Below are 27,677 nucleotides of genomic sequence, written 5' to 3'. Positions count from 1 at the left end.
GAGGGAAGGAAGGAAGGAAGGAAGGAAGGAAGGAAGGAAGGAAGGAAGGAAGGAAGGAAGGAAGGAAGGAGAGAGAAAGGAAAAGAAAAGAAAAGAAAAGAAAAGAAAGAAAAGAAAAGAGTCCTGAAATAATCCACCCCAAACTCTGGGGCATAGTGTAATTTTCAGGACCCAGGTTCCTCCCGTCTCCATTCACAATATTGTTTCTCTGCCAGACCCCACATCCCAGACAGCAGGAAGGGAAAGAGGAAAGTGAAGAAGGCGAGAAGCCATGCTTCCTCGAAGGACACGCCCCAGAAGTCCATGTGGGACTTCCCTGCCACCCCATTGGCTACAACTGGGTCACATGGTCACAGGGTCACTGAGAGCTAGCTGCAAGGGCAGTTAGGACAGGGAATGTTTATCCTAAACCACCATGTACCTCTTAGAAAAAATTCTCTTTCTAAGAAAGAAGGATGGGCTAGATACTGGGTAAAAAGGCAAGGGTCCGTGCACAATCGCATTTCCTGAGCCTGAAACCCAGTCTTTCTTGGGTTTATGGCATTGCCCCGGGTCAGATTCTGGTCATCTTGGACTGACCCTCTGCAACCTCATCTTTCCATTTTCTTTTCAAAGCTGCCTTCCTAAATGCTCTTCCTGAGCTCTTTGTTGAGCTGGCTGCAGCATGCAGTCCACGCAGGTCTTTAGTCCCCATCCCAACCCCAGAAATAGAAGCAGGGCCTGGCAATCTTATCCTGCCCTCCTTCTCCACCAGACTCAATAAATATTTGGGGAGGAGAATGACTGAAGGTATGGCCATCTCACTCGGATCCCAGATCCCACTCGCATACGGTGCCAGTATTTTTTTTTCCTCTCCTTAGCGTTGGAAATACATTTTTAAGCAGTGTTATATAGCAGTTCCTCTTCAAAATCCTTCTTTCCTATTCTTTAGTAATGTCTTTATAAATCACTGTTATAAAAATAAGGCAAGCAGAAGGAAAAATATGCAGTACCTAGAAACTGAAAATTCAAGTATTTGCTTTTTATTGGACACTTGAGGCTCTTAAAAAAAGAGAACTGCTGGAAAACTTAAATACAAAAAAATCACTGTGTGATAACATAAAAGCCCAACAGAACTGAAGAGTTTACGAAAATAATTTGAATATTTACACTTCCATTTATGATCTGAAAATCACCCCCAAACCATGTTCTTATTCTTAAATGGATTTCTTGAGAGAGAGTTAAATACATTTTGATTATTTTGACATGATGTCTGCATGGATGTTCTGTGCAATGATTTGAAGGCAAAAAGGAAATCCTTTAAAAATCTAATGAAAGTATATGTGAACGTATATTATATATACAGAAATGTACATTTATATGCATGTATATATGTAAAGTTTAACAAACATCTCAATTTAAAGGGGGTACTTCTGGTTGTTGTTATTGTTACGGGAAAATACTGTAAATTTAACATAAATGAAGCCTAGAGCCAAAACACATTATAATTCTCTTGACAGAGAAGCTTGGGTTCAAGTTCATATCTTTTTATTTTCTAAAACTGAGGCTTGCATGATCACTGAAACTGTGTTTTATACACATTACAGAAACACAGCAATGCAGATCCATAAAAGTGTTGATGAAAGAGAGCCAAATATACCAAGTGATCACATTTTCTTTCTTATATTTTTTTTCTAGTAAGTCAAAGAAACCCCTTCTCAGAATTTCTTACATTTCATCTATTTAGGAAGTGTATTTACAACTATTTTAACAGGCCCCCAAAGCATCGAGTATCTGTAACGAAAAATCAGTATTTACTTCAGAAGGGGAAAAGATATTCGCAACAAGAAAAGTGGTAGGGAAAGCATAGTTCCCAACACTTTATTATTAAACTCATGGGTTTAATGAAAAGCAAACATGGAGAATACGTTATGTAAATACATACGGACAAAAGGCTTTTGAAGTCCAGGCGACCACAGTATCCAGGATCTGGGAGTATGATTTTTTTTGTTTGTTTGTTTCTGCATTCTAGCAAGACTTCATATAACACTCACACACACATACACACACACAAAACCCTGAGATTGTTTATTCAGTTTTAAGCACAAATCTCTGCAAACTTAAGCAGAAGGGATGGCTAGGAATATGTAAGCGTCTGGGCAAAAGAATAATTCATTGAACTTCAGTTAGAAACAAAAATAAACAGTAAGAGAAATCCCTACTTAATCTGCCTTCCAAAGAAAGACATTTATTCAAGGATACACAGGCAAATTCCCCCACGCTGGAGCACTGAAACGAAACTAAAAATCAGAAACAAAAGATACAAGCCCAGGCACCAAGTAAGCTCAATAAATAATTGCTTGATTAAGTCTGATAATTATGTCTTAATTACCTTCCTTCTCTCCAATTTAGATTTAAAGGAAAACACAACTACAAATAGTTATGCGAACTACATAGGGCTGTAGGGCTAGTATCTATGCAACTTCAGAAGTCATGACTAACATCCATTTATCAAACATCTATTGAGTGCCTACCTGCAGGCTGGCTCTGGGCTCCGTGCTGAGGTAGGGGGATGAAAAGAGAACTTCTACCCCAAGAGAATTTACAAACAGACACGTAGACAGACACGTGGTAATAACAGAACAGTTATTAATGGTCTGCTATGTGCCAAACGTTGGGATGTGTTATCCCAGATAATCCTTGAAGCAACCCACTCAGTGTATCTTATGATTATTATCTCTGTTTTACACAAAAACTCAAGGAAATTAAATGATTTGCCCAAGGTCACCAGGATCAACAGTCAACCAAGAGCAGGCTCTGCTGGAGGCTGCTGTCATGCTCTTTCCCGGAAGATCAGACTCAATGGATAAGTAACAAGCAGCCAGGCATTGAAAATCCTGCTCACGAGTACCACATACCTCATTCCCTCCTCAAAACAAGGCCCATTTTACACAGGAGAAAACTTAGGCTGGGGAAAGCATCACAGTGAGTTTCTCGAGGTCAAGAATGACGCCCGGGCAGGGCATGGTGGCTCACACCTATAAATCCAGCAATTTGGGAGGCCGAGGTGGGTGGATGGCTTGAGCTCTAGAGTTCAAAACCAGCCTGGGAAACATGCCAAAACCCCATCTCTACAAAAAACACAACAATTAACCAGGTGTCACTGCCGGTGCCTGTGCTCCCAGCTACTTAGGAGGCTGAGGCAGGAGGATCGCTTGAGCCCAGGAAGTAGAGGGTACAGTGAGCCTTCATCGCGCCAGTGTACTCCAGCCTGGGTGACAGAGTGAGACCCTGTCTCAGAAAACAAAAACAAAAACAAAACCACAAAGTGGCACTCAGCTCTCGATACCCAGACCCAAGGTCTTTCCAGAAATGTAGAAAGACTTATCTCCATCAAGTCTTTCAAAAGCAAACAACTTTCTCAACACCTTAACAACTAATAAAGGCCATACCAGTGTATGCTGTCCGAAGATGAGCCGTTGTTGAATGAATGAACTGACAAACCACTCCCGCATCACAGACCAACAGCAAGGAAGTATATGTCTGCTTTCTGCAAAATGACTGAAAACAAGTTTCTAAATGGCCACGACTTTGCTGTGCTGCTCCTCCTCAAAGACAAGGGTTGAGAAGCCATAGACACAAACTCAGAATTTCAGTAACCAAGAGAAATTATAGACAGTTACATTCAAATTGCATGGGCCAGGCTTTCTTTTCTTATCTTTTCTCCTTCCTTCCTTCCTTCCTTCCTTCCTTCCTTCCTTCCTTCCTTCCTTCCTTCCTTCCTTCCAGGCTTTCTTTTCCTTCCTTCCTTCCTTCCTTCCTTCCTTCCTTCCTTCCTTCCTTCCTTCCTTCCTTCCTTCCCTCCCTCCCTCCCTCCCTCCCTCCCTCCCTCCCTCCTTCCTTCCTTCCTTCCTTCCTTCCTTTCTTTTTTGAGATAGGGTCTCACTGTCACCCAGGCTAAAATGCAATGGCATGATCATGGCTCACTGCAATCTCCACCTCCTGGGCTCGGGAGATCCTCCCACTTTAGCCTCCCAGGCAGCTGAAATCACAAGTGGACACCACCATGCCTGGCTAAATTTGTAAATTTTTGAGAGATGAGGTTTTGCCATGTTACCCAGGCTGGTCTCGAACTCCTAGGCTCAAACGATCCACCCATTTTGGGTCCATCCACTCCCAAAGTGCTGTTTTTCCTTAGGGTTCTGCAATTGGCTATAAACCTCTATCAAGAGCAGTAGTTTCTCCTTACCTGTCCTCTCTGTCTCCATAATTGATCATAGACTCTACAATTTACAGATAGCTCTACCCACATCCTTTCCCTTCTCCCTGCCCTCCTGGTTCACGTTCTTTCTGCCCCATCGCCTTCGTGGTCTGAAACAGTCCCACATTTTACCTTCACTCTGAAGGTAGGCAAGGGTGGGATCAAATGAAAAACCAAGAAATGACCAAACCCTGGTAGGCTAGAACTAGGGTTTTAGCCAGGCTCTTTTCCTCTGAGCACAGCTTTCTCGTTGGCCAAATCATCGCCTTGCAAGAGCAAACAGCATCTTCACCCTCAGAGAGAAACAAAATATGGCCAAAGATCTGGAAGGTGGAGACTTCTCTTCTCAAATCTTGGCAAAAGATACATGCAAAAACCTGGTTCTCATTGAGGAAAAGAGTTCTTTACAGTTTGATGAAGCAGAAATATATTTTACAATGCGCATCTCCTCCCTGTAATATTATCCCTTCTGTTTTACAGCAATAGCTCCCTAGTGGAAACAAGCAGAAAACAACACACGTAAGTGAGTTCCTGGTTAAGATACTGGGAACTTAAAGCAGGACATGTTTGAAATATGAGGGCATTTTTTAACACCAAGGAAGGTAATTATTCCCTGGGACTTCGTGGACATATTTTGCCGAAGAGTTGTCCTTTCAAACAATAACTGAGAAGGGTGAATCTCACTTTGTTGCCAGTTTAGAACTTTGTGTTTATCATCTGGGCAGTTGAGGGGTTATATTCCTCAATCCCAGTATGCTGCCACCCAGTGGCGGCAATGATCAGCCTTGGTCATGTGGCTTCTACAAGGCTTAGCCAATGAGCACTTTTTGTTTTTGTTTTTGTTTTTAAGTCAGGGTTTTACTTTGTCATGCAGTCTGGAGTGTAGTGGCAAGATCATTGCTCACTGCAGCCTCGACCTCTCAGACTCAACCAATCATCCCACCTCAGCCTCCCCAGTAACTGGGACTATAGGCGCACACAATTATGCCTGGATAACTTTTGCATTTTTTGTAGAGACAGGGTTTTGCCATGTTGCCCAGGCTGGTCTTGAACTCCTGAGCTCAAGTGAGCCTCTTGCCTTGGCCCCGCAAAGTGCTGGAATTACAAGCATGAGCCTCCAGGCCTGGCCAAGTATGTTTATTTCAAAAAATAAACATTGAGAGCACACTGTGTGCTAGAGTCTAACAAAGGATATATGCATTTTCAGACATATGTTGACACCAACAATTACAACACATTGCAATAGTCTACAAGAGATGTCTATAAGGTATTATAGAAATACTTAAACAGACAACACCATATCGCAAACTCTACAGAATGACCAGATTATAAACTTATGCAAGGTATTAATGGTTACTCTCACACAGAAACCAACTAATAAATGTTGAATGAATAATCGTGGAGCAAATTAACACTTTCTAAACAGTCAGAAGGCCTCTGATACATGTTTTTTACCAATACTGGCTTTCTTATTTGCCTAACAACAGTGGAAGGATTTTATACATGAGGAAACTGGGCTGAAGAGAGTCTTGCGTAAATTACTCAAATACAACCAATTAGCCTGTAGCAGAGACAAATTTTAAGCGAGATATTTTAACTCTAAGGCTTCGATTCTTTCCATTTTGTCATTAGTCTGACTTTTAAATAAATATTTGTGGATAGACAAGTTCCATTTTTGATGACGACATGATGGCAACAAGCTCCATTTTTCAAACAAACTTTAAAAGCAAACCCACCCCCTAAAAACCTCTCCTAATCTTAAAATCTTATAAAACTTGTCTAACCACATTAGAAAGTTCTTTTCCAAGATGTCTATGAATTCACAGCTTCAAGACCAAGCTTCAGAGACCTCCCAGGTACCCTCCCCAGTCTGCCCAGCCTTATTTCTCCTTCTCTAACCAGAGCCTTATCTATGGATTAACAGTTCCTAGTGGTCGGGCATGGTGGCTCATGTCTGTAATCCCAGCACTTTGGGAGGCTAACGCGGGCGGATCACAAAGTCAGGAGATCGAGACCATCCTGGCTAACATGGTGAAACCCCATCTCTACTAAAAATACAAAAAAAAAAAAAAAAAGCCAGGCATGGTGGCAGGCTCCTGTAGTCCCAGCTACTTGAGAAGCTGAGGCAGGAGAATGGCATGAACCCGGGAGGCGGAGCTTTCAGTAAGCCGAGATCGCACCACTGCACTCCAGCCTGGGTGACAGAGTGAGACTCCGTCTCAAAAAAAAAAAAGAAAAAAAAAAAAACAGTTCCCATCACTCAACCCAGATCACAACTCGTGAAACTCCTGAATCCTTCTGACATTTCCAAAGCAGTTATAAAAACAACTTTTAAGAATAAAGTTCACACGACTAATTTTTTCCAGTAGGAAAAAGCCATATATTATTTGATTCATAGAAGAGTGAAATGTCCCCCCACCCGCCATTTGTAGAAAAAGCTGCTAACACAGTACGAATGGAAAATATATATATGTTATGCATGTAGAATTTTCAAAGCTCTTCTCTGAAAAAGTTGATATTCTGACTCCCATTCCCAAGAACGAACAAAACAAAATATAAACTAGATATTAGGAAACATAGGTTCAAAAAATAGCAGGCTGCACCTGGGACTTATGTAGAAGAAAATGACTGTTCTATTGTTAGAATGATCTGAACTAGAAATAATGATGTTGATAATGATGATATTCTGGTGAAATTAGGCCATGGTGGGCAAGGTAGAAGGAGAGGAAGAAAAAGAAAGATGGCCAGGCACGGTGGCTCAAGTCTGTAATCCCAGCACTTTGGGAGGCCGACTTGGGCAGATCACCTGTGGTCGGGAGTTTGAGACCAGCCTGACCAACATGGAGAAACCCTGTCTCTACAAAATTAGCCTGGCATGGTGGTGCATGCCTGTAATCCTAGATACGCGGGAGGCTGAGGCAGGAGAATCACTTAAACCCAGGAGGCAGAGGTTGCGGTGGGCCAAGATCGCGCCATTGCACTCTAGCCTGGGCGACAAGAGTGAAACTCCATCTCAAGAGAAAAAAAAAAAAAAGAAAAGAAAAAGAATTATGTCTCCTGAATATGAAATATTTTTATCTACAGATTTTAGATTTCTAGGCAAATAAAAATTTAATTTTAAGTTCTTATTTTTAGTATGATTAATAAACCCTTATTGAAAATAGGCCATATTACTTAGCAGTGGTGCCCTGGACTGGGACCCTGAAGCTCCAGTTCCTTTAGTTAGTCCTTAGCTTTATGCTTTGAGTCAAACGTGTGAGCCTCAGCTTCCTTCTCTGTAAATAGGAAAGTTGGACTCCTTTCTTATAAAATCCTTTCCAAATTAAAAAGCAATCACTGAGGCTGGTTGTGGTGGCTCACACCTGTAATCCCAGCACTTTGGGAGGCTAAGGTGAACAGATCACCTGAGGTCAGGAGTTCGAGAGCAGCCTGGGCAACATGGCGAAACCCTGTCTCTACTAAAAATACAAAAATTAGCTGGGCATTGTGGCACATGCCTGTAATCCCAGTGACTTGGGAGGCTGAGGCACGAGAATTGCTTGAACCTGGGAGGTACAAATTACAGTGAGCCGAGGTCATGCCACTGCACTCCAGCCTGAGTGACAGAGCGAGACTCTGTCTCAAAATAAAATAAAATAAAATAAAATAATATAAAATAAAATAAAATAAAATAAAATCACTGAAATATATGCAGAATATATTCCTGATAAAAGAATCTTTGTTTGCTTGGGAACGTTTGATCATACTCTGGAGACTCTTAATGTGATTTAGGGTGGGGCCTAACTACACCCATGTAACCTTAGGTTGAAGATGAACCATTCTAAAAAGACCAACAATACTGCTTGGGACATTGTAACACAGTTGTCAGTTGACTTGGAGGCTGAGATCAACTATGTGGGCAATCAAGCAATCACACCTACAAAATGAAGACCCAATAAAAACTCTGAACACAGAGGCTCAGGTGAGTTTCTCTGTCTGACAATATTCCATGCATACTGCCACACATAGAAACCAGAAAAGTACTCTGTCCTGATGTCATGGGTAGAGGGCCATAGAAGCTTCACATCTGGTACTTGTCCTGGACTTTGCCCCATTTGTCTCTTCCCTGATCTGATTTTAACCTGTATCCTTTCCCTGTAATAAACTGTAACTGTAAATACAATAGCTTCTGGTAAGTGCCAGAAGTCCTTCTAGCAAGTATCAAACATGAGGATGGTTTTGGGGACCACCTCAAACTTGCAGAGGGTGTCACAGTAAGGACAATCTTGGGCATCATGCCTTCTAACTTGCAGTTACCCCCTTATTCCTCACAGTAGCCCATGAGAAGTTTAGACACACACTCTACTTACTGTAACAGTTAGCACTCAGAAAGAGTTGCCAGGAACCCTTTCCTCTCTTACCTCCATGACCTGTAAGTCATCCAGAATCCATGTAACCTCCCTGAGCTCCAGTTTCCTCATCAGTGAAATGAGAATTTAAGCTGCTCAGTCTCAATGACAACTTTATTATGAGACTCGATTAAGAGAATGACTGTGAAAGCTCTTTGAAAATGGCAACCTCTTTTTCAATTATAGGATATTAAGAGCTGTTGTTACCATGATTTTGCAGCTTAAATGCTTCAGGATTCCATTTACTCTCCTAATTTTACTGTATTCCTCATGACCAGTGAGTCTACCTTTCCATCAGCAGGTGCTGAAATTATGTCAGCTAGAACTTTCATTAGCAAATTGTTTTAGTCCGTGAAAAGTAATGGCAAAACAAATGCGGCATTTTGACGTAGCTGTATCTATTCTGGCACAGTGCGGTTTCGAGGCTAATGTCTTTTCAAACAGCTCTGTTTTGCCTGCAGACTTGAATACCCTCATTATAGTGTTTGAAAAAAAAAAGTTCCCTTATGTTTTTTTAAAGAGCGCCATTCTTCAAAAAGATGTCAAGAAGCTCTTTTTTTCCCCCTTGCTACAAGGTGTAATGTAGAGATAAGCACAAAATCTGGTTGGAAATGTGACCTATATTGGACTGGCAAAGCTTAATATCAAGCAAACAGCTAGTGTGGGAGCTGGTTTTGTCCTACCTTGCTGCTGGTATTTGCAGAAAAGTACCACATATTATGCGTGGACAGTGAGAGCAGTTTGAAAGTCAATTACAATTTTTAAAAATTGAAATCATTTGCTCATCGAGCTCATCAGAGTTTTGAACAAGTCCCTGGCCTTCCTCACAACAGCCAAAGCCAGGTCTTTTGGAAAACATTTTATTTTCATGCTCAGTGTAATAAGAAGAGAAAAGTCGTGTTTTGCAGATGAAATGGTGCTGATAATAAAAAGTAGGTCACACTTTCTCTCTCTGTCTCCATCACTCTTTACTTTCTCTGAAAGACAAAGGAGTGTTTCCAAGACATGAATCAAGCAGGTCAGGCACCTGACCTGGGTGTTCTTTGCACTCTGAGTAAAATTAGGAACATTTTCACTCAAAGCTGACATTTAACAAGGGCAGGGAACTTGGAAACAGTAACTGCTTTCTACGTGACTGATAAGGAGGGCTGGGGTGGGGATGCAGACAGCAGTTCCTCCAGGCATTCGGGATCAGCGAAAATCACAGGTCCAAAGAACCATAGGTGGCTGTGACCTTAGGACTCGGAACAGCAAGACAGAAAACAGGCACAAGGAGGAAAGCATGACATCTGCACCCATGGGAGACAATGTTATTGTGCATTATTATTTATTTCTCCAGCTATGAGGAGATTACACATCCCTACCCCAGAGTGACCAGGTCACTTTGTTTGGCCAGTGAAATGTCAAGTGTCATGTCCTGGAAGAAACTTTAAAAACTTGTCTTTACTCTTTCCCCTGGAGTCCTACAGAGAAGCTGTGCTGTTACTCTGGATCCTGGCGTGGAGAAGACCGAGAGCAAGCAGAGCCAGCTCTTGATGGCCCTACATTGTACACAAGAACTCAGTCTTTGTTTCTGCAAGCTATAGCATGGTGGGGTTGTTTGTTACTGCGGCATACCTAGTCTATGCTGACCCATACAATGACCCTCAGGGCTTCCCTTCCAAAAGTATGAGAAGGAGGCAAACAGTAAATAAGCTTATATGTTTGGCAGTCTATATTTCTAGATCATTTTTTAGCTCAGAAGTGGGTGTTAATATATCCATAATCAACTGTACAGACTGGACTGCAGTTGCTTTGGCACACACTGTGTCTCCAGGATCCCCACGTAAGAAAATAAAGCCACTTAGTCAGGTGCGGTAGCTCACGCCTGTAATCCCAGCACTTTGGGAGGCCAAGGCGAGTGCATCACGAGGTCACGAATTTGAGACCAGCTTGGCCATATGGTAAAACCCCCCCTCTCCTAAAAATACAAAGATTAGCCGGGTGTGGTGGTGCGTGCCTGTAATCCCAGCTATTTGGGAGCATGAGGCAGGAGAATCGCTTGATCCCAGGACGCAGAGGTTGGAGTGAGCTGAAATCGCACTATTGCACTCCAGCCTGGGAGACAGAGCAAGATTCCATTAGAAAAAGAAAAGAAAAGACAAGAAAAGAAAGCCACTTAAGGAGACTGATTGCTGTTAGAAGGTAGTGATGGCCTTCTAAGTGATGATCTACCAGTGGTGGCCCTGTGCTAGACCATGGAGCAAAATGCACAAAGACAATCCTAGACTCAACTGCCTGGATGCAAACTCTAGAATCTACTACTTCCTTCTCCTTGATCCTGGGTGACTTGTCTGACTTCTCTGAGCCTCTGCTTAGCCATCTATAAAAGTAGGCTAAGAGTCAGGGGATGTTTCTGCCATACAGAATTCTGCTAAGTGATCCTCCTGCCTCAACTTCCCAAAGTGCTAAGATTATAGGCATGAGCCACCACGCCAATTTAAGGGAATTAAATAAATGAATACACATAAGAGAATAGCACAAAGCCTACGCATGTAATAGTTACTCAAAGTATGTTGGTTATTGTGGTCACTGTTCCTTTGGCTGTTTAGTAGGATCTCAAGTGAATTATTAATTTGAATTGGAAATGAGGAACATGAACAGCCCCCCTTGGCGGCGGCTGCTGTGACTGAACTTAATGAAGTTACACACTACGTGACACCATGACTATTTGCACCTGAAAGTTCTTTTTTTCTGCCCTGGGTCCAATCAGAAAGCTCCTCTTCTTACCACAAGTAACCACAATAACAACTCCTCTGTGTTCTTGGAACAGGTAGCTCAGAAAAGACAAGAGAAAGCGCTCAGATTTGGAATGACGGATCATGTGAGACCCCACAAAGGGAAGAGAGAAGCCACTTTAAGTTCTGTAATATAGAGCTTAGACAAGTAACTTGACTCCTCTGAGCATTAATTCTGGAATTTCTGAAATGGGTATAGCGAGAGAAAATTCCTCCAAGGCCCGAGGATAGAATAAGATAATGGATGCAGTGGCAGGGCTTTCAGGATGAAGCTGATTTCAACATCAACGGTTATTATCATTAGTAATAAAACTAAGAATACAAATCCTGCCAGGAATACACAAAATAGTAACAAGCATTCTGCAGCCTGTCTCGGAAAGAAGAAATAGTTTTCTTAACAGCCAGCCTGTCTGTGTAGAGACCTCTGAACACATTCATAACAGAGACAAAAGACGTGGGTCCTGAAGCTGAGAACAACCAAGTGACATTCCAGCACTGCCAGAAAAAAAAGGGATGGAACATGACCTATGTAAGAACACAGCCTGGGAAGAAGAGAGGTTTCATGGCCACAAATCAACAAGGACTCCTTAGGAAACGGAAGAGAGAAACAGGAAATGTATATAAGATGCCTCTTACAACTATTATATATCCATTTATTTATTTTTGTTATGTTTTATTTTTTTTTAATTTTGATAGGGCTTTCTTTCTTTTATTTTTGAGACAGGGTCTCACTTTGTCACCCAGGCTGGTGCAATCACAGCTCACTGCAGCCTCAACCTCCTGGGCTCAAGTGATCCTCCCACCTTAGCCTCCTATCCTCCCACCTCAGCCTCCTGAGTAGCTGGGACTATAGGCATGCACCATGACGCCTGGCTAATTTTAAAATATTTTGTAGAGATGGGGTCTCACCATGTTGCCCAGTCTGGTTTCAAACTCCTGGCCTCAAGTGATCCTCCTGCCTCAACTTCCCAGAGTGCTAAGATTATAGGTGTGAACTGCCACGTCTAGCCTATATAACAATTTCTTAAACTATTTTTGTTTAGTTTTAAAAAAAGATCTCACTTAGGATATCAGTATTTCTGATCTATATGTATTCCTTGTCAGTATCATTTTCATTCCATAATATGGGTTTTTCTCAATGATTAAAAAATAGCAGATATTTATTAATACTTCTTATGACATATGGTGGTTGGTTCTGGAGACACTACCAAGAACTGGAGATAGAGTCCCTGCCTGCAAGTAGTCACAGCCATGTAGGAAAGCAAGAGATATTAAATGGCAAGTTACAAGCGCGATGAGTGGGAAAGTTCAAGCACACGGGCTGCAGTTCCAAGAGAATGAAAATATGTTTGGTGGTGGGAGTGACAGTGGTTGGGGATTAGGAATAATTTCCGACGGACCATTTTGTTGACTTCGTGAAGTCTTGAATTAAATTCTTTTTAAAAATCAGCCAGCTGTAGGGGTAGGTAGCTACCCAGACTAGATGAACCTTGCTCAGTTCCTACACAAATGCAGGTCAGTGGTTCCCACTGACTAAGGCTGCAATAGGAATTACAATCCTCTAGAGGTATTTAAAGGCTGTTTATTTGAGGGTGGGACATCACAAAACCATCCCACTGTTCTTTTCATAACGATATTCTGACTTGAGTTTGGGGAACCACGCCTCCTGACTCTGTTTGGGAGCTTTGGGAGGTCTGCAGTACCAGCTGTAGGGTACATCGTGTGACCCAAGACTTGCTAGACTTCCAAATCTCCATGGCTAGAAAAATTGGTTCAGAGCGGGCATGTGGTCCAAGCCACGTCAGACAAAATTCCAGGAAAAGAGCAAGTCTGGTCTTCTCCCACCCTACTGAATCTGGAAAGATGTGGTTTAGAACAGTCAACATTTGTCATAAGACCTAAGGAGTGAGCTTGTCACAAAATGGTGCCAATGCTGAAGAAATAAAACCAAGGGATGAAAAGAGGGAAACCAGGTCCTGAAAGTTTAGCCCCTGGATCAAGCTTTACCTGATCCCCTTACCACATCTATATCTTTCAGTTAATTAAACCTGTTTGAATGAACATTTTTTCTACTTGCTATCAAAAGTGTTTAACAGTGGCAATTTCACACAGCAGAAAATTGAAAACTGTTTGCCTGACCCTGGGTTGTAACAATTGGATAAACTTTCCCAGAATTTATCAGACATTTAGCTTAGAGTTCATCCTAGAACGAGTCACTTTCATTTTGTCTCAAGTCTGAGATATTGTACCTGGGATGGAATTTTACTAACAGGCAGAATGACCATTCGTCTTTGCTCGTCCAGGCCAATCCCAATTTACATCTGTTGTCTTGGTATAATTCTTATTAGTATCTCATTTCACTCTCAAAAGTATTCAAAATCCACTGAATGGTAAATTGTAAGGTCACTCTACTGGTAATTCTTCTTTACAAACTTTTCCTTTTAGAGCAGAATCTCCCCAAATTCTTTCTAGTGATAATTGTGGCTAATTATACTCAGTGAATAATCTCATCTTGCCAGTCTTCCCATGTTTGACTTTTGGGGGATTAATCATAGCTTTACAGCTGTCAAACGAAGTTCTTGAAAGCATGGTATTATTGTTTTATCTAAAGGAAACCCCTCTGAAACAGGGTCTCCATCCATCATACCCCCTGTAGTAGAAAGGGCTGATTAAAACTTCCTGGCCTGCAAACTTGTTTGTTAACATGGTGCTTCCTCCCTGCTGTCAGCATAAGGTCTTCCTCGTGCAACGTGTTTAGGATTCGGCTGAGAGCATTGTTTTATCAAGATGGGACGGTTATCTGCACGGGAGTACACTGTGCTGGGAATCTGGCCGCCTCTGTAAACACAATGATAACATCGTATCTGCACGCTCAGAGAAGACAATGGTTCCAAATTCCCTTTTCCTAATTAGAGTTCAAAACAATAGGTGGGAAATCTGAGGCCCCACTATCATTATCTATTGGCCTTCATTTCTGGGCATTGATTGAGCTTGGAGTGTTTTGTGTGTGTGTGAAAAATTGCAAATTAAAATTCAGGCCTCTTCCATTTTTCTTCTTTGAGTGTTCTTCCTGTTATAAAGCTGTAGTGATCAAGATTAAGAATTGGAAGAAGAAGATTTGAGAGTTATAAACACACGTGAATGATACCAAGTTCCTTTTCCAAGGGATTCCAATAAGCAAATGTTTGATCAAGGCAGATGATAGGATGAGAACTGGTGCCATGTTTTTTTTTGTTTTTGTTTTTGTTTTAGTGGTTTTGGTCAGGGAGAGGAATAGACAAGCACTTTCCCCAAACGGTAAGAAACTGTTTGTCTTCTGAGTCAGTGAGTGATAACACTCTCTGTTATTTTGCTAATAGGAACCAGCAATGTCACAGTGCAATTTTTCATCTTTTTAAATCCTCAAATGCCCAGTCCCCTGATAACATTTGGCGCACTGATCTGCATGCGACATTCATTGTTGGCTCATTGGCCAGCATCATTAGAGGGACAGTCATTACTAGCAATCAAGTCATATTAAGTCGATTTACATTTATGATTGCCCTGTAGAGTAACAATTAAGCTATTTAGATGGAAAAATCTCCCAGGCTCCCGTGAAAGGGGTCTTTCGAATGGCAGACACATAGCATTTACTTCTTATGGAACTGGAGCAGCCAAGATAAATGACAGGTGACCAGATTCTCTGTTTCATGACTGGAATGGTCGTGTAAAGGGAACCCTTTTAATCTGTACAACCCAAATGAATCATGATCTGATTTGGGGTGAGTGGTGGTGGAGTGAATGGGGAGGCATATGAAGAAAACTGGAGAGTAACTTTTAATTACAACAGGAGTCCAAGCTGTCACTTGATCTCCATTTAACCAGCCAAGAGGTCTTTCAACTCCTGCTCAGAGCCCTCTCCTGAACTTCTAGATCAGGCTAAGTGATCATTTTCTATGTCTTTGGTGTGAACCACTATCTTACTACCTAATACATGACTGTGGAATTAACTGATTCTCTGTCTCTCCACCAGGCCAGACCACAGCCTGCTCACGGGTAGGGCCATCTGGTTTCCCTCTTTCACTCATAGTGCCTAACAGTTCCTGATCCCACACTCTGTACTCAATACATTTCGTTACACAAAGCATCAATTCCCATTCAGTTACTCACATAAGAAATCTTCTGCATTAAAAAGAAAGAAAATTACATGAAACTGGAACCGTCTCGAAGTACAGTGTTCAAGCTGCAATTCCCTCATTCATTCACTCACTCATTCACTCACCTGCAAATATTTCTGAAGCTCGTCCTATATGCCAGGTACTGTTCTAAGTGCTGAAGACATGAGTGGACAGGACAGATGAGGTCCCTGCTCTCTGGCAGCTCATAGTTCACGGGAAGGCAATACAATAACTTAGCAATAAATTGAATGAATGAATGAATGAATGAATGAATGGATAGATAATATCAGATAATGGTAAGTGCTAGACAGAGAAATAAAACAGAGTCATGGGATACAGAAAATGTGAGTAGTGACTTTGAACAGGATAGCCAGGAAGGACTCCTGTGAGGGGATGTCATACTTGCATCAGAATGATATGGTCATACTTCATTTCCAAATGCAGTTGTCAAATCTCAGTTTCATCTCTGATGACCCTCAGATGGACCAATAATATCAGTGAATTTTCTGCTACAATTTCTTGTTCAGAATAGCAGTATGGGCCAGGTGCAGTAGATCATGTCTATAATCCAAGCACTTTGAGAGGCCAAGACAGGAGGATCGCTTGAGGCCAGGAGTTTGAGATCAGCCTGGGCAACATAGCAAGACCCCGTATCTACAAAAAATACAGAAGTTAGCCAGGCATGGTGGTGCACACTTTAGTCCCAGCTATTCAGGAGGCTAAGGTGGGAGGATGGCTTCAGCCCAGGAGCTGGAGGCTGCAGTGAGCTATGATGGCACCATTGCACCCCAGCCTGGGCAACATAGGAAGACCCTGTCTCTAAAAAGAAAAAGAAAAAAAAAAAAACTATAGCAGTATGAGCCCAGATATTGGTTGGGGTAATGCTTGCTACTGTGATGCAGTAAAAGATTGCTCCCATAAAGTCCAAAACTAGTTCTGTATTTCTGATCAACAAGTGACTTTGCTCTGGGTGCTGACTCAGGGACCCTGGCTCTATCCAGCTTGTATATGGCTTCCAAAGTCATCATGCTTGTTCACATCAAGCCTGCAGAGGAAAGAGCAGTGAGGGTTTTGCATGACAGGTTTTTACAGGTCAAGTTGAGAAAGGGCCAACGTCTCATCTTCCAATAGTCCACTGGCCATGACTCAGGCACCTGGCCGTACCTAACATGCAGAGGCTCAAAAATGCAGTCTAACCATGAACCAGGAAGAGGCAAACAACTGGCTTGCTGATGTCTTGGGGACTCTGCTTACGTGAAGCACTAGGTAAACTTGTAAGGAGAATTAAATCAAGCCTGCTCCCTGCCAGTTCAGGGCCTTGGATCTCCTCATATTGCTTCAGGGACAGCAACTGCCATGATCAAAATCAAAATCTATTCTGGCAAGAGGTAGGGTGGAATGTTGGATGTGGGAAGCAAAAGCTAAGGCTGAAATCCAATGGGTTAATTCACTACAGAAAAAAATACTCAGAACTGTTGTGCTCTCAGACAGCTCGAGAGATGGAAGGCTAAATAAGCATCCTTCTGGGATGCCGAGTTCTTTGTGGAGCCCTCAGAATGGACCGTTCGACCTTTTGAGGTTTCTCGTGCTCTGATCTTTTGCTAATGGATAGTGTTTTCCAAGCTGATGGTGTTTTAAAGATACGGCATCTAACCAATGATAATACGTCTGACCTCTTGAGGGAGAACCTTGTACATCTTCCCCTCTCAGCCTCCCTTATTGGCTAATTACATAACTTGACTAGAAGTTGGTTTTAGAGAATCAATTTTACCATTGCCTAATCACAAGTAAAGACCATAAAGTTTTATGAGAGCTGAAGGGACTGCCTTTTACAGAAGGGAACTTAAATGAAAATTAAAGGGGACATTAAATGATAAGAAATGAAATTCTACAAGGTGTTTTCCCCTGACCGCCATGCTAAATTACAGTGCTGGGGATATAACCCTGCTGGTTTTGTCTCCAACAAGGCACTCAGGGAAGAGCGGAGGAGCTGGCTCTTCTTGGTCACCAGCAATGCAACTGACGGATCCCGTGTTAGTGGTTTTGGGTGAAGATGCAGACAAAAACCCCTTGAGCTGCCATCTACTAATTGTGCGACCCTCGGCAAGTTCTGTGACCCTCAGATTTGTCATCACTTCCCAGAGCAGTAAGGATAAAATAAAATAACACACATAACATGCTTAGCATAGTGCCTGGCACACAGTGAGATTTCAATGAATGTATCATGATTACCCGTGTTAATGATGGGACATACTTCAGAACAACTGGGGACTTCGTTCAGTTTCTATAAATAAGAGCTAGTAGTCATTATGTGCCATACAGCAGCAATCTGTAAAGGCATCATCTCCACTTTATACATGAGGAAGTTGAGGCTCAGAGACATTAGAAAACTTGTCCAAAGAAACAAGACTCATTAAGTCCATAACTGGACTCAGAACCTACGTATCTTTGCTCAGGAGACCGATATACTTGACTACTATGCATTTTTCAGGGTAAGGTTCACAGACCAGTCTGCCTGTGGTGTCTGTTCATAATTTCTCTTCCTTTATAACAAGCATCATCCATGAGTCTTGCACATACTAAGCTTGAGAATGATAGATGCTGTGGTGTTTTGTTTAGTTTTTCTTTTTGAGATGGAGTCTTGCTCTGTCACCCAGGCTGGAATGCATCAGCGTGATCTCAGCTCGCTGCAACCTCTGCTTCCCAGGTTCAAGTGATTCTCCTGCCTCAGCCTCCCGAGTAGCTGAGATTACAGGTACACACCACCACACCCGGCTAATTTTTGTATTTTTAGTAGAGATGGGGTTTAACCATGTTGGCCAGACTGATCTCAAACTCCTGACTTCAAGTGATCTGCCTGCCTCAAACTCCCAAAGTGTTGGGATTATAGACATGAGCCACTGTGCCCAGCCTGGTGTTTCTTACAACATTGCCATTGGGGAGAATTTTCCTAAGAGTCTTATTTCATTAAATTACCAAAAGAATTGTCCATTTCTCTCCTTATATCTCCTCCAACTTCTGTATCTTTCACCATTATCATTTCTAGCACTTTAGTGTCTCCACAAAAGGCAGGATCTAGTCAACCCAGGTCACCAAGAAAAAGAAAAGACTACTTCTCCACACCAATAAAACAGCAGGAGGGTACAATTTACAAATACGTGATTTATGGTAAAGGTCAACTATGCACTGAAATGGGAACATGTTCCATAGTCAAGCAAGGTAGTTATGACGAAAAAAAGATTTGAATGGAAATCACCAATGTTGCTCTGGAAATATTACATAAAAGATCCTTTTTGATAACTGGAAAGTGGGTGGTGTGGTGCAGGGCCACCGTCTACTCTGACAAGGACCTAGGAAGAAAAGCAGACTCCTGTCTGAGGTCCGCAACCGGGGAGAACAAGAAGGGAGGCCCTGGGGAAAGCCGCACACGGGGATGGAAGTCAATAGGCTGTGGGAAACCCATTTTTTAATTTTTTAAATTCATTTTTAATTGACAAATAAAAATTGCACACATATATTGTGCACAACACGTTATTTTGAAATATGTAAACATGATGGAAAGGCTAAATTGAGCTGATCAACACATGCATAACTTTGCATCTGATATGGTTTGGTTGTGTCCCCACCCAAATCTCATCTTGAATTGCAGCTCCCATCATTCCCACATGTCATGAGAGGGACCTGGTGGGAAGTAACTGAATCATGGGAACGGGTCTTTCCCATGTTGTTCCTGTGATAGTGAGTAAGTCCCACGAGATCTGATGGTTTTGTAAAGGGGAGTTCCCCTGCACAAGCTCTCTTGCCTGCCACCATGTAAGACGTGACATTGCTCCTCATTTGCCTTCTGCCATGATTGTGAGACCTTCCCTGCCATGTGGAACTGTGAGTCCATTAAACCTCTTTCCTTTATAAATTACTCAGTCTTCGGTATGTCTTTATCAGCAGTGTGAGAATAGACTAATACAGCATCCTTACTTAAAAAAAAAAAAAAAAAAAAAAAGATCCTGATACACTCTGCTAACATGAAACGCCACATGGTTCTAATAAGGATGAACAAGGTTCTGCTGCAGTAAGAACAACCCCCACATCATGGTGACTTGATACAGGAAAAGCTTAATTCTTGCTCATACTACAAGTCCAGAAAAGGTTGTCAGGGCCCCTGTTTGTCTCACTCAGGGATGTTGGATGATGGAGGATCCATTTTGTCATGTGAGTCCATGATCATGATGTCAGGAGAAAGCAGTGAATCCAGCTGCACTGGCTTGTACATCTCTTCCTTGAAGTGATAGTTCATGCTTCTTTGGCTAAAGCAAGTCACCTATCTACGCCTGACTAAAAAGGGAGAAGAAGTATCATCCCCAGAAGGACAGAAAAGGAATATTTGACAAAGCACCAAGGAACACCACATATATACATGAAAAATGATAATAACAACATAAACATTGACATCTGGGTTTCTTGGGCAATTAAATTAAATGTAACTATACTTTGCAAAATTTGATCTTAAATCAAAATACAGGTGGAACTGCATTATTTTATGTACCAGGGAGGGAAGCTGAAACCCCAGAAATATCATTACAATTAGCTTGACATCTTATTTTGCTAAATGGATGCCTAAGGAATAGGTATGCAATGTACCATTTGCCATGTGGTATTAATTGTTTCCCAGATAGTAACTGGCCCTTTTCTCATACCCTTGTTTTCCTGACCCTCTACATTTGGACTAAGTTGATGCCTGGAACAACCTCCCTCTTCCATTTTAAACAGGATGCATATGGTTTTGCTTAAAGAAAAAACTATGTATTCCTGGTAAGAAATATATTAGTGGGATGGACACAGAGGTCAGGGAATGAAAGATTTCTGAAAGGGAAAGTTCATCTAAGAGGAGCATCATTTCCAGAAAGCCTCTGTGCCAAATGGTGGGTTTCACTCATAGGCCAAAGAGAGGCTGAGGGTTAAAACCATCCAGAAGGCACGTGGGACCTAGAGGAGGCCAACCGTGCACACTTTTCAGGACATGAAATACAGCTCCTGTTTTGACACTTGTGTAATAGCGTGGTTGTTCAACCTCCTTGTTTCTGTGGGGTTTATGGTCCATAAAGTTTAATAACAATCTTAACAGCTGACAAGAGAATACATGAGGCTCGAAGGCCACTCTTACCAAAAGGGATCTGGATTCTAAAATTCTTTCCCCTTTGGCATCTCAACATTTACAAGTGCCCATCTCTTAATGTTGACTGTGCAAAATAACCATGTGGCACAAGAAAACATGAATGACTGGCTGTTGGCAAAACAGCCTTTGCAAAAATTATAACGGAGAAAATTATGATGGTGACGGAGATCTGATGTAACTGACTCTGTCTTGCTTCTAACCTCCAAGCTGTCTTGTTCAAAGTTGGTGTGGTTGTAGGCCTAAGTAACTTTGACAGGAACTGAGTTTACGGTTTAACTTTGAAACAAAAGATGATAACAGCCCTTTCCCAAAATAAACACCCTTCCTGCCTGGGGACTAGACTGCCCTTGCAGGACTAACAATGTAGCCACAAGATTAGAAATCAGGGTTTAGGAGTCATGCTGCCAGAGGTTGCAAGATTCTGAACCTCCCCAGATTGCTCCAGGGGATAATGTCACTACGGTAAAACCAAAGATCAGTGCTTTAGATATTTTGCAGACCCTGTAATTGATGGATCAGCTGGCACCACCCAGGTCAATAAATTGGCTCATACGGTCTTGTGGCTCCCACCCAGGAACTGACTCAGTGCAAGAGGACAGCTTTGACTCCTTATAATTCCATCTCAAGCCTGACCAATCAATGCTCCCCATTCCCTGACCCCTTCTCACCAAATTATCCTTAAAAATCTCTATCCCTGAGTTTTGGGGGAGACTTATTGGAGTAATAATAAAACTCTGGTCTCCCACACAGCCAGCTCCCCATGACTTAAACTCTTATTTTTTTTTTTTTCCGAGACAGAGTCTCACTCTGTCGCCCAGGTTGGACAGCAGTGGTGCAATCCTGACTCACTGCAGCCTCCACCTCCCAGGTTCAAGCGGTTCTCCTGCCTCAGCCTCCCGACTAGCTGGGGTTACAGGTGCGCACCACTAGGCCTGGTTAATATTAGTATCTTTAGTAGAGATGTGGTTTCACTACGTTGGCCAGGGTGGTCTCGAACTCCTGACCTCAAGTGATCCACCCTCCTTGGCCTCCCAAAGTGCTGGGATGACAGGTGTGAGCCACCGCACCTGGCCCGAACTCTTTCTTTATGGCTATGGCAATCTCCTGTCTTGATAAATTGGCTTTGCCTAGGCAGCAGGCAAGGAGAACCCATTGGGCAGTTACACTGGCTCTTAAGTTGTGACACTGCCACACACTTGGCCGTAGAATCCTGGTGTAAAACTTTGAGGAAATGAAGATTACAGAGCCTTGTCCTCCTGCAATTTGGGAACTACAAACTGTCATAGGGTTAGTATGCCAGGGCTTGATCCAAATAACGGGACAAATGAGATAAACCCCAAATTCCTTCCCAAGACCTGCAAGGCTGTGCACTGAGCCCTGAGCCCAGCCTCCTCCCTTTTCTCATCTGTTCACTGGGGTCACCATAGCCCCTTGCGGTTGGTGAATTCATCAACCTTTGACATGCCACGGGCTTTGGCACTAGCTGCTCCCTCTTTCTTGGGGGGTTGGGGAGGAGTCCTGGTAGTCCTGTCTCCCTGGGACTGGCTGCATTCCATTTCTAGCTCTGTTTAAATGGGATCTCCTCAGAGAAACCCTCCTGGCCCCATCTAAGGTAATACTGCCTTCCTCTAGTAACTTACCCAACTGTCTTTGCTAAACAGCACTTATTAAAACCGCCTTTGCAAAAATCATAACAGTGACTAAATTATGACCATGAAAGGGATCTGATCTAACCAAGCCCTATCTTGCCTTTAACTTCCAAACTGCTCTTAGTCATTCCTGGGCTTGGTCCAAGCTAACTTTGGGAGATGTTTAATACATAATCGAAATAATAGCCCTTCCCCAAAACTACAGTGCCTGTGTAAAGCTAGCAAAAGACCACAAGTTAGGAGGAGGAGAGGAGCCTGAATTCTCGCAAGGTGTGGACGAAAACGATTACCAGCCATTATTCCAGAGGTCACAAGGTGTGCAACTTCCCCGATTACTCCTGCAGATAACATCACTTTGTAGAACCTAAGATTGGCTTCCTGAAATGTCTTTTCACGCTTTCACATTTTTGAGGACTGGTAGTCCCATCCCCATTCTACTGGTCCTGTGCTCCGCCCCCCACCCAGAAGCGGATTCAGGGCACAAGGGTTTTACACACTCCTATAACTGCATCCACAGCCAATCAGCAGTACCCATTCTCTTGTCCACAAAACTATCCTTAAAAAACCCCCATCTCTGAATTTTCAGGAAAGCTGGTTTGAGTAACAACAAAGCGCCAGGCTCCCGTTTAGCCGGCTCTACCAATATTAAACTCTATCTCTAATGCAATTCCCCTGTCTAGATAAATCGGCTTTATCTGGGCAGCAGGCAAAATGAACCCATTGGGTGGTTGCATTGTCACCACCTGCCAATAGCTTATTTGTGTAATTGTTTCCCTGTTTATTCACAGACACACACACACACACACACACACACACACACACACACACAAGAATGAGAGCACCATGGGGTTAGGAAGTTTCACATATTGTTCCTAACTGCACCTACTGCTGGTTTAGAGCAAATGAATAAAACATTTTGGTGATAACGGGTAAGAAGACCTTGTCACATAATTAAAAATCATTTCAAGTTAAAGGAACTTTCAGAGTGTAAACGGGGCGCATCCATAGAGTTGACAGTATAAGGTCCTTCCCACACCACAGCAAATTTCAAACTTTCAGCCAACGGTAACCTTGGTCTCCGCTGAAGCTGACTGCTGTGGTTTTGCTCTCCTGACTTCTCCAGGTTCTCCCTCTTCCCCTGAAAGATGTGTATTTACGCAGTCCCCTTAGGAAGCCGTGGACTACCTTGCAATCGTGGCCTGATTTTGCAGAGCACAAGTGAAGAGATGGAGACCAAGACAGAAAACTCCGTGCTGACGAAGGGGCTCCTGGGGAGAGCATTTTAGCTGGGCGGAGGGTTGGGGAGGGGCAGTAGTAAGGAGAGGAAATCCTTATCAGGCTATATTTGCATATCAAAGAGCGCTTCCAGCTGGGCGTGCTTTGCCCATAACAAAGTCATCTTATTCAAGGCCAGGAGGCTTTCCTCTCAAGCTGCCTTGGGCCATGCCTCCTACTTCTTCCTTGTGGAGACAAAACAGCATGGTTATCACAAGGCCCAGGGAGATAACTCACCCCACTCGTGGCTCTCTGCTGTCCCAGATTTCCCTAGATGGCTGCGGTTTCCCTGAAGATTTTGGGTTTACAGACGTGCATGGCATTCCCCTCAGACTCCTGAGTTTACTCAAGGTCCCTAACCAAAAAGACAAAATACTGTAGCCTGTATTATTCATTCATTCATTCATCGTCTTTGCATTCATCCCAAAAATACTTATTAAAATATTACAAAGTTCTAAGTTCCTCAGGGTTCTAAGAAGCTGGCTTTAAACTACATCGTATAAACAGGATATTATTCTGTTCACATTTCATCAGCTCATACCTTAAAAGGAAATTCATGGTCCATCCTTTTATTAAGGGAAGGATTCTGGCTGGGCCAGGTGGCTCATGCCTCTAATCCCAGCACTTTGGAAGGGGCCACGGCTGCAGGTTCACTTGTGTCTAGGAGTTTGAGGCCAGCCTGGGCAATACAGTGAGACCCCATCTCTACAGAAAAATCAAAAATTAACTAGGTGTGATGCAACATGCCTATGGTCTCTGCTACAGAGGAGGCTGAGGTGGGAGGATCACTGGTGCCCAGGAGGTTGAGTCTGCAGTGAGCCATGTTTGGGCCACTTGCACTCCAGCCTAGGTGACAGAGTGAAAGCCTGTCCAAAAAGAAAAAAGAATTCTTCCAAGCATCCATCAACAGTCACTTGATTTACATTTCTTTCTTTAAAGCAGAATTTTTCTTAGATTTGCTTGATATTGGAAGTAAATATGTGTGGGCTCAATATACAACCGAAATTAGCAGGCAATTTTCTTCTCCCCCTCCTTCTCTTCCTCCTCCTCTCCTGGGATTGGCCATCAACCTCATGCTCAGGCCAGCAGCTTGGTGTCCAGGGGTATAACCACTCATATAGGGTCAGTTCTAAATCAGAGCCATTGAAGGCCTCATTACACAATATTTTTTAATTGACCTTAAGAATACAGGTCTCAGAGACTCACATTTCTAGCTGAAAGCATGAAGTGGAAGGAATGAAAATATATTTTCTGTAGTTACAATAACACTATAGGATGAGGTACTCTTTTGGGAGGTAGGGCAAGGATGGGAAGACAATTTGGAAAACCAACAGGAGCAGTGAGTGGGAAAAGGAATGTAATACTAATAAAAGAAAGGTGTGTGTGTTTCTTTTAAAGGAGAAAAAATGGTTATTTTCTTTCCTGCACTTAACTGAGAAGCACTCAGTAACATAGAACTAAGCATTGATAAAAAGAAGTTGCAAAGGTCCCAGATTTTTAGAAAGTACTAAGTGTCATAGATCACAGATAGGGTGACCAGATATCCTGACATACGCCTAGTGTCCCAGCATAATTACCTGCTCCCCATCCTCTCCCAAAAGGCCCTTGAGTGGCTGCTTGGGCCGCATCCACCCTGTGGAGCATACTTTTGTTTTCAATAAATCTCAGCTTTTGTTGCTTCATTCTTTCCTTGCTTTGTTTGTGCATTTTGTCCAATTATTTGTTCAAAACGCCAAGAATCTGGACACGCTCCGCCAGTAACAAAAGGACAGACCCAGGAATGTGGACCCCCGACTCAGCCGGGCCTACCTTGCAGCTTTACAAGACATTGAGAGGAACTCTTCCGTCCTTGCTGTCTTTTCTCTTGTATTTCAGATGGGAAGCTAAAATGAGACGGACGGGGCAAGACCAGGCAGACTAAGGCTGAACCTGAGGACAGGGCAAAGGAAAGCACAACAGATTTGCTGTCATTCTTAGAAGACAGTGGATGGAAAAGTGGATTTCCACTAAGAAAAAAACCTGGCCTTTTTCCCTGAGCGGGAAATGCTGAGCTGCTGTGGTCTTGCCCTCCCTGCAGAGCTGGTCTAGTGGTTTAGCCATGGTAAAAGGGTTGCAGCCAAAGAGAGCAGAAGAGAAAATTGGGAAGCTGGTGTCAGATTTTCTACTCGGGTATATCTTTGGCCCAGTCCCCACAGCAGTCACGGGGGAAGGCCCGGAGAGCCGCAGTCTAACAAGATGCCTGACATTGTGAAATGCCTTAACCCCAGCCTTTCATCCACCTCTTAGCCTTGCCTCTCCCGCCCGCCCCGCGTGGAGCTGCGGGATACAAGGGACTTTGGATGTGAAGAGAAAAAGTCACCGTCCCCTTGTCCTTGAGGTAATTAATCAGCGGTGACTCTTTACCCGGGGAATAATAGGACTCAGAACACTTTTCATCCCTGTAATATCAATTATGCTGCAGAGATGCAGTTCTGAAAAAGATACAAAGGCGTTTGGTGGGGTTTGGTGGCAAAGTAACCAGGCTAAGCTGTTGACACTACAGTACCCAGGATGGTTTCAGACACCATCGGCTCAGCTGCAGGCTGCCCGATTCTCCCGAAGAGAGATGTTTCCCTTGCTTCCTGCAGAGGTGGATGTAGATGCTGTCATCCAGCTCTGAAATCTGCGGCATTTGGTTATCCAAGAGGTTTTTGCCCTTTCTCAACTCCCGCCAACCCAATACTTTGTGTTGGTCACTATTTCATCCCCTTCTTCCATTTCCTAAGGCAAATCTGCCGCTTAGAAATACACACATAATGGAGTGGGAATGGGATTGATCAGCCCAAAAGTGAGGTGCGGAGAGACGCTCCTCACTTGCTGTGCACTCAGATTTGTGGGAAATGCCCGTGAGAATTTATGCCATCCCTTCTCCGAACTGGGCAGCGGCAGAGTTGGATTGTACACCACTGTTTAGAACACTGACTATCTGGCTGGGCGCGGTGGCTCACGCCTGTAATCCCAGCACTTTGGGAGACCAAGGCAGGTGGATCGCTTGAGCACAGGAGTTCAAGACCAGCCTGGGCAACATGACAAAACCCTGTTGCTACAAAAAAATACAGAAACTAGCCCGGCGTGTTGGCCCATGCCTGTGGTCCCAGTTACTCAGGAGGCTGAGGTGGGAGGATGGCTTGAGCCTGGGAGGCAGAAGCTGCAGTGAACCAAGATCCTGCCACTGCACTCAAGCCTGGGCAACAGAGTGAGATCCTGTCTCACAGGAAGAAAAAAAAAACCCGACTACTAGCTACTTATGAAAAGAAGGAGCAAAACAGAAAATGAAAGAGAAGTTGGGGGGTGGGGGGAGGGAAAAGAACAGGAAAATAAGACAAAGAATTAAAACCAAAATTCCATCCAAAATATTTCTGTAAAAATATTCTATGATGTGTTGGATATTCTAAAGCTTTCATGACATAGTCTTATTTTTGCAAACACATACTTTGTTATCTTTTGCCCTCCCACAAACCTTTGGATTACTGCCATACTACTGCTTTCAAAGTCTATGGCTTCATTCCTTTATCTCCTTCGGCACCTACTCTCATGGACAGGAAGGGACCCAAACTCTGCATTTTGCCCTGTGAAAATGGACTCTGAATCCCAACTTGAAGGAGAAAGGTAATGAGAGAGAGAACGGGAACTTCTAGATGTGTGCAAACTCTGATACAAGGGTTGGGTCCGAAAAGAGAGCAGCGGTCCATTTTGTAGAACACGTTCTTGGAAACTTCAAAATATGAATGCTTACGAAAACTGTGGTACCCTTCCAGAGAGATTAATGAGTGCTCTTCTTGGGAGAAGAAAATTAAAGAAAATATGGGATGAATCTGTATTTTAGCAGTCTCCCACAATATCAACTATCCTTTTTTTTTTTTTCTAAAAAAAGCCTCTGATTAAAAGTACAATTTTATTTAATATTCTTCAAATAAAAAAGAGAGGTTATTAAGTTAGCATGATCACTATGAATATTATCGAAAGTGGTACTAGTAGA

The 27,677-nt window shown here is 42.9% G+C and overlaps 1 protein-coding gene and 1 long non-coding RNA gene across 3 annotated transcripts in view; one reads left to right on the top strand and one right to left on the bottom strand.

The window, feature by feature from the left end:
- WWOX (WW domain containing oxidoreductase) overlaps nucleotides 1–27,677 on the bottom strand; it is a 1,123,672-nt gene that overhangs the window by 282,014 nt on the left and 813,981 nt on the right. The gene's annotated exons all lie outside the window — the stretch shown is intronic.
- The window catches only part of LOC114674417 (uncharacterized), a 52,729-nt gene that overhangs the window by 5,538 nt on the left and 19,514 nt on the right, over nucleotides 1–27,677 (top strand). The window contains exon 2 of the long non-coding RNA XR_013412203.1: nucleotides 8,044–8,201. This is a non-coding gene — a long non-coding RNA (uncharacterized LOC114674417). The remainder of the gene's footprint in view (nucleotides 1–8,043; nucleotides 8,202–27,677) is intronic.

Source organism: Macaca mulatta, chromosome 20 (assembly GCF_049350105.2).
Source record: "Macaca mulatta isolate MMU2019108-1 chromosome 20, T2T-MMU8v2.0, whole genome shotgun sequence".
Taxonomy (NCBI): domain Eukaryota; kingdom Metazoa; phylum Chordata; class Mammalia; order Primates; family Cercopithecidae; genus Macaca; species Macaca mulatta.
Note: the sequence above shows the minus strand (reverse complement) of the source record. Positions and strands in the feature narration are given on the sequence as shown.